Below are 14,057 nucleotides of genomic sequence, written 5' to 3'. Positions count from 1 at the left end.
CACAGTAAGGCAAATGCAACCTAGCTTTTCCATTCAATTCTGCTTCTCATTCCTTTCAAGCAGTTGTTAAGGAAAGGTGCAAGAGTCTTAGAGATGCACAGAGAAGTGAAGCAGAGGGGTGTCAAGGGGATGGGGCCAAACTATTTTCAGTAGTGGCATGTGACAGGATACGAGGCAATGAGCATGAACTGAAACACAGGAAATTCCCCCTGAATATGAGGAAGAACTTCTTTACTGTGAGCACTGGCACAGGTTGCCCAGAGAGGTGGTGGAGTCTCCTTCTCTGGAGTTATTCAAAGCCCGCCTGGATGCAACCCTGTCTAACATGCTGTAGGTGACCTTGCTTGAGCAGGGGGGCTGGACTAGATGATCTCCAGAGGTCCCTTCCAACTTCAACCATTCTGTGATCCTGTGATTCTGTGATTCTCTGTCCAGCAGCCCATATAGCAAAAGGCAAATGGCACTTTTTTTGCTCTCCAGTTCTGATGACTAGCCCCAGTGGAAATCTGTCTCTTGCCAGGTATATGCCTGAAAAGCCACCCTCCTCATGGTCTTTATAGTCCTTACTGGTGTTTCCCAGTTATGATAAGGTGTTTGTGCTTAAGTGCATAGGGCAGCCTGAGAAAGGTGGGGGCAAATAGCTGCGGGTTTTAAAAGTAAATAATTTAAGCAACAATAACCTCTCCACCCAGGTAATCACAGAGAATAAACATTCTGCATGTCAAAGGTGTTTCTGGAGATAAGAGCCAGCACAATAAATCTCTTGCTTTCTTAACTTTGTCAAATGCACACCACTGAATGCCACTTAGCTTTTTGCTGAAGGGAAGGAGTTGTCCCTCTAACCAGAAGTAGTGCTCAGTGAAGGGTACCAGTCTTTTTTCAAGGGGAAGTCCTTGTGCTGACAGTAACTCCCAGGGTGGTAGATATGGTGTTTTTCAAGGTGGTTAAATTTAACCTCTAAAACTTTTCTCTTAACTTAGAGAGTGCAGCATTTGTAGAAAAAAAGGGATAGATATGCAGGAAAATTCATCCAAGATTTTGATGGCAGGGAAATTCAGCTTCATAGTTACAAGCTGCACTTGTTCTTGCAAAGCAGAGTGAGGCTTTTATTTTATTTTATTTTATTTTATTTTATTTTATTTTATTTTATTTTTTATCATCCATGCTAACACTGCTTTTACAGGAGTATGTCTGCATTTCCTCTGCTACCCAGCCAAGGAGGGGCTGTACAAAAGGACGCTTGAAGATTACTGCTGAAAAATTCAGCCTTGTATATGTCCTGAAGTATAATGACAGGGCATAGCCACTTTGTGATGGTTGCCTAGCAAGCTAGTGACAATTACGTTGGGGCATAGTGACAACTGTGTTACACCAAAGGGCTGGTGAGGCTAAAATTGTAATATTTGCTTTGCAATAATGCAGTGATTGCATCAGTATGTCCTCAAGTCATGAGTGTGGATGTAATGACATGGTGACATTCTGTGTACGTGCTCACATAACTTGTGTCGCTGACTTCCTTATAGTGATTCCTTGGTTCTGTTCTCTCACCATCCCTTGAACAGAAATGACTTAGCTTTGCTTTACTCATAAAGATCAGAGCTAAAGTGTTTGAGTGACATTTCTTTAGACTGGTATAGCTGAGCTTGGAACTGAGGTCAAGAACAAAGCCTTGCATACAAAACCATCAATTCACTTATAATTATTTTTGTTTCATGACATAATTATCAAGACAGTGACATGTAAGTATCAACAGGTTATCATACAGAAACTTTCTTGTGGGAGACCAGRTTAGAAGCAAAGATGATCAACATTACCTGTATTATTTAGTGTGAAAGTTGACTGGCGGTTAGACTTCAGAAAGCACCTGCTGGGGAGCCATGGTTATCAGCAAGTGCTTCTAGTGAGGATTCCTGCAGAGGTAAATGCTCAGCCTGATCAAGAAAATTTTAGGTTATTGCTAACAAGATTTGCATGCCACACAGRTAATAGTGAAGAAGAAAACAACAGCAGGGTCAGCTCAAATTATACAGATGGAGCTGGATCACTTGAGTGCATTTCAGCAATGAAATACTAGAGCTACTTGATTGGGAAAAAAGTGTGTATGTAGGATGTGACAGGGAGATGAGAGACAATCCTCTGGAACACATTCCCACTGTAGGGTATATGGGGGTCATGGGAAATAATGTTTAGGCTGAAAGCCCCGATGATCTAAGAAAGGCTTTGCCCCTAAATGTACACAAGAGTAGCAAATGGGAGATTATCCTTTTTTTTCAGTCCGACTAATGGCTGTGTCCAACCTGAGTAGCAGAAATGTAAGTTTGGTATCCCTTAAAGTCTTGCTGTCCTAAGCGCTCAGGTCAGGTACTTGATTAGTATGTGGCCCAGATGGCCCACACCCCTAGGATTCCTACCTTAGAAAAATACATGGGTGAAAGAAGGGGGACTTTGTGCCTTGATGCTATAGTCATATGGAAAGGTAAACTGGGAAGGATCTAGATTACAGGTGTGACTGGTGATATTGCATTGGAGTGCTGTCTTCTGTTTTCCTGCTTGTATTTATCAAAGGATACTGAAAACTGGAAAGGACTCAAAATGTAGTTTATACAAGAGAAAGTTAAGAATTGACTTAATCACAATCTACAAATACTTTAGCTGAGGGAGAGATTTCTAATAGTAAACAACTCTAGCAGAAAAGGTCTTGCTGAAATCTAGGTTACACCTACACTAGTAAATAAAACGGTCCAGTTCACTGAACCTGAGGGTGAGTGGCACAACATCCCTCTGAATAAAATTTATCCTCCCCCAAAGCAGCCAGCCTTGTCCAACCCCTCTGGGAACCATCCCTGACCCATGATACCAGGCAGACTCTGCCCCACCGTTGTTAGGAGAGTGCTGGCTGGCACAAGCCAAAACTTGCCAGGAAACACACRAACAACTTAACAATGCAGAAAATTTCATACCAGTGCTCAAGTCCGGAGCCTAAAGTGCATTGCTTACTAATACAGACGTCACTTCTGGCAGGCAGTTGAAAGCAGCCTAGAAAAAAGGTGCGCACTTGAACATGTGAGGCTTGTTAGCCAGTGGAACAGTTTAGGGACATAAGTTCCTTATCATTTGAATTTTTTCAGTTCAGTTTAGATGTTATTCTAAAAAGACAAGAGATAACAGAAACCATGGCCTTGCCATGCCTGAAGGTGGACACTACGCAGAGGGCCAGACTAGGTGTCTGCAGTGTCCAGCAGATGCACCTGCGTTCCAGAGGGTGTGATCACTAACGGGAAGGCCTCAGTGAGAAAGTCCTAAGGATCAGAAGGAGGCTCATTACTCTCTATTGTCATTGCTAAGAGCTCTGTACTCTTTGCAAAGCACTTGATTAAATCTTTCCACCTCTGAGTAGATGGAAGCTACTCCTCTGCTTCTCTCTTCTGTGGGAGGTTTCAATGCCTATGCATAACTTAGTAGTAAAGAGGGGCTGTTGGGGCTCAGAAAAAGAGAGAGAAACTTTCTTGAGGTGGAAAAGCCACAGTCATTTTCCAACCAGTGATTAAACCAGTTGAGAGCCTGGAGTGAAGTCACTTTCCCTGGATGTACATCTCAGCTGTATGCTAGTGAACTGAGTGCCTGAGTCAGGGCCTCAGTGAAAGCCTGGGAGGGGAGGAGGTAGATAAGCAATAGTGCAGGAGTCTTCTCATTATGAAATACAGTAAAGGAGGCCAGATAGGAGGTATGGCTCCTTTAATGTCACTGCCTCAGCTCACCAAGATTAATTCCCAAAACAGCAATTAGTGCTGTCTGGGACACCTTGTGCCTTACCAGTTTTGATCTGCAACCCACACTTTTTTTCTTTAGCAACAGCAAAAACACTTCAGTAGCTCTTTTGTCCCAAAGGAGCTCAAAGCCCCTTGAGRACTCCTTTGAACTTTTAAAAGAACGCTTTCCAGTTCTCCAGTGCCAAGGTTAAGCTAGCTGTAAAAGCAGCTATGAGGAATTGCAGGGAATTTCAGTCACTGCAAAGTTTCATTTTCATTTAATAATAATTAAGTGCATTTTAATCTGAATGGAAGTGTGGAAACAGAGGATCTGAAGCACACATTTAAGGTCTSTAATAGTCTAGTGTTGGAAAGAAGCACCAGTAAATTCCAGAATGGTGTTGCTGAGAATGTTAGAAATACTGCACTTCAAACATCTCATTTGCCTCAAACCCTGAGTACAACAATTGCAGAGGAAGGTGCTATCCTGGAGTACTGGATCAGWCCAAACCAGGAGTGTTCCAAGGCTAAAGTGGTAAAATGTGGTATAATAGGATGGAGGCACTTTCGTAGGGCTGACTGAGGATTGTTTAGGATAGGTTAGCATTCAGATGCCCTTCCTTAGGATTGAAACATCYTTAGGCATTGTTAAGATTGAAACATAGAGTTACCAGGAGTGGTAAGGGGCTTTAGCAGAGCCAATGACTTCCTTGGAGTCTCATGCAACGGGAAACAAGTGAGCTATGACTGCATCCAGTCATGGATTGAAATGTTAGGGATTTTGAAAGCCAGGGTTGCAGTGCACTGGCAGAGCTGTATGTAAGGCCTCTGGACTGATGAGAGTAATTGCAGATGATATTTATTGTATCCATGACTGTATTAATGAAGGAGGGAAAGACCAGTTCTGAAATCTCAGTTTTAATCCAACCTTTTGAAAGCCGATTTAGAAAAGCAAAACAGTAAACCTTATTGCTTTAAAGGGAAGGAGGACAGGAGAGAAGCCCATAATCAAATGCTAACTCAAAATCCTGTAGTGAAAACTAGCAGAGGACAGTCATGTAAAAAGCTGGATCTAAGCCCTCCTATTTCTTGCCCAGTGCTGGAGACTGATCATGAGTGACCTCACTTATGCTTAACTAGGTCATAGCTCTCTCAACATTGCCTTCTTCACCATTTYCCTAACACCTAATCCTTATCCACTATGTCTTCAGCATAGCTCAACTCCACAAGCATCAGCCAAATGGGAGCAACCCCTTCAAGCTGTTCTCCCTCCTGTTTTCTTCAGCCAGTCTTTCTAATTCCATGACCTTTGCAAGGCTGCAGGCTTCTGGTTTTTGTATAATCAAATAAACACACTCACCTCTCTCTTTCCAGCCCCATTTTCTGCCTTTCTCAAAGATTCTRTAATGCATATGAAGGAATTTCAAGCAATGCCAACTACAGTCAATTAAAAAAAAATCGTAATAATTAAAGATGGGAAAATCTTGCTAGCTCATTGCAGTCCACTTTCTCACATTCTAGCCCAGCCCAGCTCTTGTGAGATTCTTGTCTACAGTACATTTTGCAGTGCTTTGTACAATATGGTTTTATATGCTTTAAGCAATGGGGTATCCATTACTTCCCATGAGAGACTGTTGCACAGATGATTACATCTCACTGTTTGGAAGAGGTTCCTAAAGTTTTCTTTCCACTCTGCCTAACTTAATTTCTCTAAACACTGCACTTGGTAGCATATTAGCCAAACGTTCTCCTTTTTTCATGCTCACCCTGTTCAGGTGACGGCAAATAATTGTTGCTTAGCCAAGCTTTTTAATTCTTAGCTGTARAGTTTGGCAATTATAATCCTTGGCTACCTGGGAAAGACTAATATTGAGATTAACATGTTAATGRCTGTGAAGAACATGTAAGACATTACTAGTAGCATTGCCTCTTTATTATAAGTCTCTTGACATATCCCATCACAAGGTTTGGCTTTACTTACTTTGGAATTTACCAGAGTTAGAGCCAACATCTTCTAGCTCATGTCTGCTTCAGCTGTTTTAATAGGTTCTTTTTTGTTTTTGTTTTTAATTTCAGTCCAAACTACTTAGCTGCTTCTCAGAACGAGGCTGACAAGGGAATATTTTGTTATATCCACATTAAAAAAAAAATCTTAATGATATTTTTCTTTTAAAAAATCCTCTTTTTCTTTTCTCCTTTTTTTTTTTAAGAAAGAATCCTCTTAGCTCTGTATTGCTTTGAAATAAATTATATCTTTTTTTTCTGAAAGGTGGATTTTTTGTTTGAGGAGGATGCCTTTTGCCATCTATGACATGCCTTTGCATGATCACGCCTCTTCAGAAGGAATATGGGGCCGAGAGGGAAGGTCATCTGTTAATTTTTTTTTTCCTTTTAACTGTGATCTTGATGGAAATAATACCCTGTGCTTTCATAATGCAGGAGCGGGCTGTAATGAGCCCGCGCAAAACGGGCCGGGTTACGGCTGGGCGGCCGCCTTCGTCCTGGCCTCTCCCACTTGGGTGCTCGCCCTGGCTCAGCATGACGCTGGGGGGGACGGGGTGGGGGTTTAAAGGCCGCGGGGTTTCGGTGAGGTGCGATTCGGAAAAATCCCTGACAAGCGCAGGACGGGAAGCATGTGTGTCCTGGATGGGGCGGGGGGATCCATTTCCAGGCCCTGTGCGTCCTGGCGGGGAGCAAAGGCCAGAGCAGCCCGGCTGTCACGGCCAAACGCCGGATTGGATGGGGCCAAACGCCGGATTTGGCTCGTCGGTGCTCCCCCTGTGCCATCCCTCCCCTGCGCTGGCGTCCGTTCCTAGCAGCGGCCTGCTCCTCCGGGAGGCTTCTGCCCCGTCCTCCATCCCTCCGGCGCCGGAGGGAGGCTGTTCCCACCCGAAGGCAGGAAGCGGAGGCYGGGCAGGGAGGAAGCGGCTCGGCGAACGCCTTGGTGCACCGCTTCACCCTCCCTTTTCCAGACCCGTCCTGCCCGCGGCCCGGTCGCACTCTCAGCCCCGGCCGCGGCGCCGCCGAGGACAGGAAACACGTGCGGTGTGTGCGGTACCAGGGTTGCCCAGGCAACCGGAAATCTGGGAACAGCGCAGTAAACAGAGAGAGAGAGAAGGGGAGAGAAATGCTCCGGGAGGAAAGAAAAAAAGAGGGAGACGCCCAGCTTCTTCGTTGGCCACGTCCAAAATAGTTCTAGTTTCCGTTTCCACCAGCCGCTCCCTTCCCCCCGGGGCATCTGGAAAAGCCTTGGTGCGCCACCACGCTGCCCCCCCGGCACCCGCTCGCGCAGCCGGCRCAGCCGCGGGCTCAGATTCACTCCGGCTGTTCGGGAAACAGAAGGAAAACGAGCCCCGGACAACGGGGCAGCGAGCCCTCCGCCCGGAGCRGGGCGCTTCAGGAGGCGAGGGAGGCTTCCCGCGCCTTGGCAGCCTGCCGGGCCGCGGGGCCCCCRCTTGTGTCGGTGTGGCCCGCAGGAGCCCCTTCCCAGCGCACGCACGAGGCAGGTGTCCAAAGTCCGCCCTCTGGGGCCCAACATGCTCTCCAGGGCGACGTTTAAGGTCGCAGGCGGCCGGAGGCGGGCTGGGGCACGGCGAGCGCAGGGGATGGGGTGCACCAGCTCTTGAGCAGGACCYGGCCCTGAGGGGATGACTTCAAAGTGCCGCCAAAGGAGGGAACAGGAAACTGAAATCCTCATCGAATTGGGAAAAAAAGAGATGCCCGCAGGCCCTAATCCTGGATAGTTACCTGGATATCCGGAAAGATAAAATGTGCAATTATAATATTTAGCACTGTTGTTTTTGGAGCACCCACTGTCATATAACCTCTACTCAGCACTGAAAAGAAAGCTGGTTTTATTTTCCCCTTTGGACCAGCATATTAGACCCTGGGTTCTCTGACCTGTACTCACTACCATCTCAGTTTTGTCAGTGAAGCCAGCCTGAGAAACTCTCTTGTGTCTTTTGGCCACCTTGGTGGCTGTACCTCTATCATGTTGTCTCCTTATGCATGAATCCTTCCCCTCTCCTTTATTCTCGCTTCCCTTTATTTTTTTTCTTCTAGAATGCCAAAGCAAGGAGTTTTTAATAGCTAAAGAACGAAAACACCTCCCACGCCTCGCCTCAAAAAAGCTCTTACTCACTCTTTTTGATTTCCAAACCTCTCCTGCTAGCTTAGAGACTTCCTTTGAAGCATTGGTTCATTCCTACAATATTAGCATGTGAGTATAACTTCGGTATACTGTGTAGTTCCAGTGACCTCAAGGGGATGACCAAGTGAGTAAATTATTCAGATGTGGGATGGAGACCTGAGGAATTTAGCAGAGAGAGGACAATTTTCGGTTGGATAATGTGACCTGGTTGAAAWTAAGATGTTACAAGGGAATATACTGACTTTAGTTCAGGATCTAGTAGTTTTTGTCTCAGAGAATTTTAGCAGGAGGCTAGAAGGTACCTAAGTTATGTTGATCCATGCAGACTGACTAGATAATCTTTGAAAGTCTCTTCTGTCTCTGTTTAATCTGATCCACTACACCGGATTGGAGGAAAAGACAAATCAAAAATTCCTTCGATTTACTCAATTTCATATGTGAAATAAGAATGTGTTTCAACCTCTGTTGTTTCATTTTTTTTTTTGCTTTAAAATTGATACTAAGTGCTATTTTGACTCTAAGATCATCTGCATATGTGATGTATTCTATGCATGTACTAATTTTATAGCCTCAAGGTCTGTTTCTAGCAAAACACAATGTCTCTTTCCCACTGGCTCTGTGGCGATTCCAACATCAACAAGGATTAGCTGTGCTGTAGATACTTGTGTCTGTGGGAATAATTACGGAGACACAACTTCATAGTGTAGAGAACCAAGAGCTATTTTTGATCTGTCAGTCTAGCCATGGCAATGTGGAGTTCAGCACAGACTAATTTACCATGTTTCTGGAGTGAGGTTTTCATCCTGTGTTGTGCTCCATATTGCTGAAACGAAATTGCTAGCAACACCCGATTAAAACAAACATTTAATGTTTACTCCCCATTGCTGCCACTGCTTTGACTATAGTGTAAATGCACCACTAATGACTTGGCCAATAGGAGGGGAAAATAACGTGTCAGAGCCAAGAACAGAACCAGGAATTTGGGCTGTCAGCCAGCTTGTTAGATCACACTGTAGGCCTCTAATGAAATGCATTGATTTGTGACTTTTACAATAACATTTTTAGGAAATCACTTCACTGGCTATTTACTTGTGTGCTGGAACAGCTTGATGAGGTGGGAAAGCTAAAGTTGACACACTGATTACAGATCAAGAATAAAATTTTAAGAATGAGGTTAATTAACCATTGGAACAACTTTTCTAATGTTGAAATAGATTTTCCATCATATCTGGTTGCATAGTCAATACTACTTAGTTGTATAAAATATATGCTATAGTTCCAGCAGAAGCTCTGTATTTCGTTAGAAATGGTTGTCTGAAGTTCTCTGATTTCTGTTACACAGGAGATCAAACTGCATTGTCTTAATGGTCCCTCTTGACGGTTAAAAAAATATGAGCCTCTGACAGCTATTGACTCTGCRTGTTTGTGATTCTGTGAAGTATTAGAGTGAGATCCTATAGTTGGTAGATTTAAAACTAGCAAGAATTTTCATAAAGAGGACTACCAAATTATAAAGACACATTCTGCAGAAGTGGAAGCTCTGCTGATTTTGCAGTAGACATACTATACTGTAATAAATCAGCATGCTCAAAAAGTATGAACCCATCAATAAAATGACAAACCTGGTACATTTCAAAGTATCTGATCAGATCTCATGGAGTTTCTTAATGAATACATATACAGTCAGAGAGAAAGAAATAATGAGGTGAGTCTATTCCTGTCKTGTGTTATTTCATTGGCTGCCTCAGAAGAGCTGATGGAGATGCAGAACAGTGAATAAGATAAGCATTGAGAATTTGCCTGCCCCCTTTTCTGGATTGGATATTATTAATATCCTTATAGATCTACATTAAAAATGTCTTTTTTTCTGCTTACAGTTTATGGTTGGCTGAATTTCATAAATAACATTTTTTCTGTTTCAACTGAACACGTTATAAGTACCGGAGTTTACATAATCYGTGAAAAGCAACCTCCTTTAGTCTTATGTTGCATATGTAAGAATTGAGGCATTTCTTGTTTTACTTAAATTTACATGTCTGCTTTGCCACAGGCTACCTCTAGCAATGTAAGCTGTTCATGTTTAAAACCAAAATTCACCTTTAAATATGCTTTGACTGAAAAAATATGCCTGGTGAGGTCATTTGCAGAGTAAGAATTAATGCATCATGCAAACAGCTAAATAAAGGTTACAATCTGAGTGGAATTATTCAGAGCTCAGGGAGAAATCTGGCATTTGCAGTCTGTCACTGGTTTTGAGAAGTCTGACTCTCTTAGTATTGCTGCCATCCAGACATAGGCTGATTTCTGTGTGACAATAAAAGAGGGATCTGCAGATAGAATCATAGAATYGGTAAGGTTGGAAGGGACCTCCAGAGATCATCTAGTCCAACTCCCCTGCTCAGCAGGATCAAAATACTATGGAATCATAGAATGGTAAGGTTGGAAGGGACCTCTGGAGGTCATCTAGTCTAACCCTGAGCATAGGACCTATGGGGATTGAGCCCACAACCTTAGCATTAGCAGCACCACACTCTAACCAACTGAGCTATATCTGCCCCCTATAGATCTGGACTGTCTTCCTGCAGAAACAGCAAAAACAAAAGTTGTGGGTGGAAGGGAACACAGAAGTGTCATATGTGAAAAATCTGCAGTAAGAGGGGAGCGTATGAGTGTATCTTTTGTCTAAGTTTCACAGAATGACTTTATAGTTGTAAATTACCGTTCTTCCTCCTCTATTCCTCTTCAGGACAGCAGATGAGCCAATGTCAGAACAGTGTGTGATACCTAATTTCCCTCGAGAGGAGAGATGTGTGCAGAGTTATGAAGAATTGTGTGCCTCCTGAGGTCTGCCAGTTAAGTATTACTGTTCTTGGGCCCCATTCTGGGAAGGGCTTCTCACCCTTCTTTCCTTTGGTGTTCTTGAGAGCTGATAGAGTAACTTTTGGGCAGGACACACCCTAAGTATTGATGCGATACGGCCAGGATAAAAATGCATCACTGCTAAATGCCCTGGCTTTTGTAGAGAGGACAATCTTCTTAGAGGTGTAGTGCTAAGATTGTTTTGCATTTCATTTCCGTGTTTTGTTTATACAAGCTAAGCACTTGGCTGATTGCACAGGAAATCAACATGCTATGGGCATTTACTTCAATGGGTGATCTTTAAACGAGTCACCAGGGACCAGCTGCTGTAGAGTTCAAAGAGAGAGAGGCATCTAAAACCTCTAGTGAAGCCAAGCTATGAGCTATGGTGGGAAATGGCAGATGCAGAGCAGAGCAAACTGAAAGGAACAGTGGGGTGAAAGATATATAGAGCTTTGCTTTCCTGTCCAAATTGGTCAGATTAAGGCAAGGTTGGAAAGAAGATTTTGAAAGAAATAGGATAGAAATTTGCTAAGGGAAGTTTATGTTGAATGTCCGGAAATGTGCTCTGACGTGTTGATGTTCTTTGAGCTGTGCATAATAATCTGTGGATGTAACTCAGTTGGTTGAGGAAGTTAATATGGTTCTTGACAAAATACAGGAAAATATATTAGAAAGATCAGTTCTGTACAGAGCAGAAGGTAGAACAAATGACCTACTAAGTTTTTCCATTCTTTCCTCTTTTTTTCTTCCTCGATCATTTCAGAAGTCTCTGAGGCTCAGATAACTCAAAGAGAAGGACTCTCTCAGGTGAGGGAAAGAGAGTGTTCATAGTAATAGAAAAAAAAAGAGGAAGACAGAGCAAACAAATGGGAAGGAACAGAAATCTAAAYTTGGGTGTTTCTTCCTCCCAACACACATGTGAGCAATAGAGTCCCAAAGAGAAGACTAGAGAAAGATTGCCATCTTCTGGAAGGATAAATATCTGCTATTTTTCAGAATACTGCCTCTGATATATATTTATTTTTGAAACCGTAACATATTTCTGATAAATTTCTTTTTAAACATGTTTTCCTGTAGATATCTAAATTAGATCTCATTTCATCAATATATAYGCGTGTGATCCTAGCTTTAGAAACCCACATAGCATTTTGGATCTTAATGAAACTCTCAACAYGCTTAAAATTAGAAAATGTTAAAGYATAGTCTTACATCAAGGCTATCAAAAGTGAGGCTATTTTTATGAGAATTTAGAAACCAAACTTAAGGTGCTCAAGCATGGAAATCCTGACTGACGAAAAAAAAATTGCAACTCTCCTTTTTAAATAATGTCAGCTGGAAAGTACATCGCTGTCAARCAGAACCTTTTATTGATCCAAAAAACCCTGCAGTCAGTCTATAAAGCATGGGCACATTCAGCATTGCTTCCAGTTAGCCTGTCTTAGAAATGATTATCTACATTAGAGGAGCTTATGTAGAGACTGGGATTAAAATAACTGTACGGCTATCAACCGTTCTGCATCAGGGCAAAAGGGGTCAAGAGTCTATGATAGCAATGTCCATGTACAGGCCTGCAAATCAGTCAGCTCTGTGGCCCTGTTGCAGGTTACGCTGTCACCAGAGCTATTTGTATTTCTGACTCTCAATCTCATATTGGAGTKAGGAGATCAAGGTATACGGACCGTTGTTTCCTTTTGTCCTGCCAGAATGGCAGGGTATAAATGCCATGCTTCCTCCAAGCAGTGTAGGAGCCTCATTCACCTGGCATTGAGCAAAGCTAAGGGATCCTCTGCGGGCAAGATGGCGTGCATATCTTTGGGCTGCTTCTCTCCCTTGCAGTTTGATTTAATGGGCTTGGAAGAGTTGCTCCATGCCCTTTAGTGGCTGTCCACTAAGTTCTTCCTTGTGAGAGGTGATACTGTCCTTACTTTACCCTGTTCCGATGCCAAACAAGGTGTAAGTATTTTGGGGCCTTTGAACCTTTAGGACAAGAGATGAGAAGGGACTTGGGGTGAGTGTGAATTTTTCTGTCTCTCCTTACTAGCTTCCCAAATTCTTCTGATGTGATCCTGTTGGAGCTGGGATTCCTGGTGAACTTCATGCCTTGGTGAAAGCTGCCACTACAATGGACGCTAAAAGTCTTCCCTTTACTCTCATCCTTTGAGTATTGGACTTCTCTAACTCAATACTGTTTCACATATCTCTGCTATTGCAGCGATGYCATGGTGACAGTCTGTCAATCAGCAGGGCTTCCTTTTTTTCATTAACATCTCTAGTGCTGATGGGAAGAGTTGGACTGACATCTCCTTAGAGTCTCAAATCCTCAGTCTCGGAGCAGATTCAGTTTCCTCATTCCATTTTTCCTCTTCCCTTTCTGTGATTGGCAGGTCTGGCCAAGAAGATATCCCAGGGCTGGGGGTTAATTGATGCCAAAGGCATTGGTAGCTTCTGAGCTAAGGTCACTTTTCCCTTCAAGCACTGGTCAGACAGCCACCAACTCATGCCATACAAGTTCCCAAATAGCCATTGCATGGAGATGGCTGGAATCTTTCTGTGCTTTATTGAAACTTTTTACTTTCTGAATACAGGTCACCCTTTTGCACTTAATCCCAGCCCGCAGCACCAATCACTTCCTATATAATCTCCCAGAACAGCTGCTCTGTGATTGCATTGTGGATTATAAAATAACCATTTTCCACAAAACAGCTGCTGGCAGAAGGATAGCATTTAATAATCACTGGGTTGAGGGTGGGCAAGGGAGGAGGGGAGGAGAAAAAGGAGAAAGGGGTTTTGAAGCATTTTGGTTTCCTGGAAGATCAAGAGATGAATGAAATAGAGAAGGCAAAGTCTGAGTCCAGTTTCTGTATTACTTCCCTAAATTAACAGGACTTCAAGGACCTGCTGGCAAGGTAAATTCTTTTATTATTTTCTTTGGGGTCTATCTAGACACCAGGAGACTTCTAGTTAGTTATTGTTAGTAAGTATCTCTCTTTTATGCAGGTAAAYTTTTCTGAAAATGTTCTATTGAGGATGTAGTTCATATTTACTTTTCGTTCCCTATTTTCTCTGCATTCCTGATCCAATTCCTTTTTCTGACTCTTTTGTTTTGTTTTCTTTTTTTCTTTTTTCCTTATTGTTTACTCTGAAATGGTATGCCTTTTGAACCAGTATGACAAATCAACTAGGGAGAATATTTTTCCCATTACTGAAAATTTACATCAGAAAAATGAAATCTGTCAATATTATGACTAGAAGCATTTTGTTTTAATAAAAATATAGGCAACCTAAAACCTGATGGC

General features: G+C 42.9%; 1 long non-coding RNA gene across 1 annotated transcript; it reads left to right on the top strand.

Moving 5' to 3' along the window:
• The first annotated feature begins 7,932 nt into the window (after window positions 1-7,932).
• LOC146593720 (uncharacterized) lies at window positions 7,933-12,891 on the top strand. The gene is made up of 3 exons (XR_014896325.1): window positions 7,933-7,968; window positions 10,646-10,743; window positions 12,803-12,891. It is a non-coding gene; the product is annotated as an uncharacterized LOC146593720 (long non-coding RNA).
• Window positions 12,892-14,057: the final 1,166 nt, after the last annotated feature.

The sequence above is a fragment of the Rhea americana genome, unplaced genomic scaffold, assembly GCF_003343005.1.
Source record: "Rhea americana isolate MKP2758 unplaced genomic scaffold, rheAme1 scaffold_281, whole genome shotgun sequence".
Classification (NCBI taxonomy): domain Eukaryota; kingdom Metazoa; phylum Chordata; class Aves; order Rheiformes; family Rheidae; genus Rhea; species Rhea americana.
Note: the sequence above shows the minus strand (reverse complement) of the source record. Positions and strands in the feature narration are given on the sequence as shown.